Source organism: Propithecus coquereli, unplaced genomic scaffold (genome assembly GCF_000956105.1).
Source record: "Propithecus coquereli isolate 6110/MARCELLA unplaced genomic scaffold, Pcoq_1.0 Scaffold1231, whole genome shotgun sequence".
NCBI classification, from domain to species: domain Eukaryota; kingdom Metazoa; phylum Chordata; class Mammalia; order Primates; family Indriidae; genus Propithecus; species Propithecus coquereli.
In genome coordinates this window covers 21,162-21,461 of record NW_012136426.1, presented here as the reverse complement: position 1 = coordinate 21,461, position 300 = coordinate 21,162, and the positions used below count along the sequence as shown (strand labels likewise).

Genomic DNA, 300 nt, shown 5'->3' with positions numbered 1-300 from the left:
TTGAGTGAGTATGGAAGGGGCAGGTGGGAGCTTCTCAGAAACTCAGACTCCTTCTGCAGCCTTCTCTTGTACATGTCTAGTCCACAGATTCCTCTTCTTTGGTTTATCTTTCAGTACAATCTCAACTACTTTAGACTTTGCTGAAATCGAAAAAAATCTCTGGTCCCTTAGTGTGATCCCATTCTTCTTTTATAGATTTATTCCCTTCAGTAAATAATTTTTGTCACATAAGTTGGATGTTAGAGGAAAGGTAAATTATACACTTGTGCAAAGCCTGCATTTTAGAGTAGATATTCTGTT

The 300-nt window shown here is 37.7% G+C and overlaps 1 protein-coding gene across 1 annotated transcript in view; it reads left to right on the top strand.

The window, feature by feature from the left end:
* Positions 1–300, top strand: part of LOC105805000 (olfactory receptor 5H2-like) — a 6,043-nt gene that overhangs the window by 2,679 nt on the left and 3,064 nt on the right. The window lies entirely within an intron of this gene.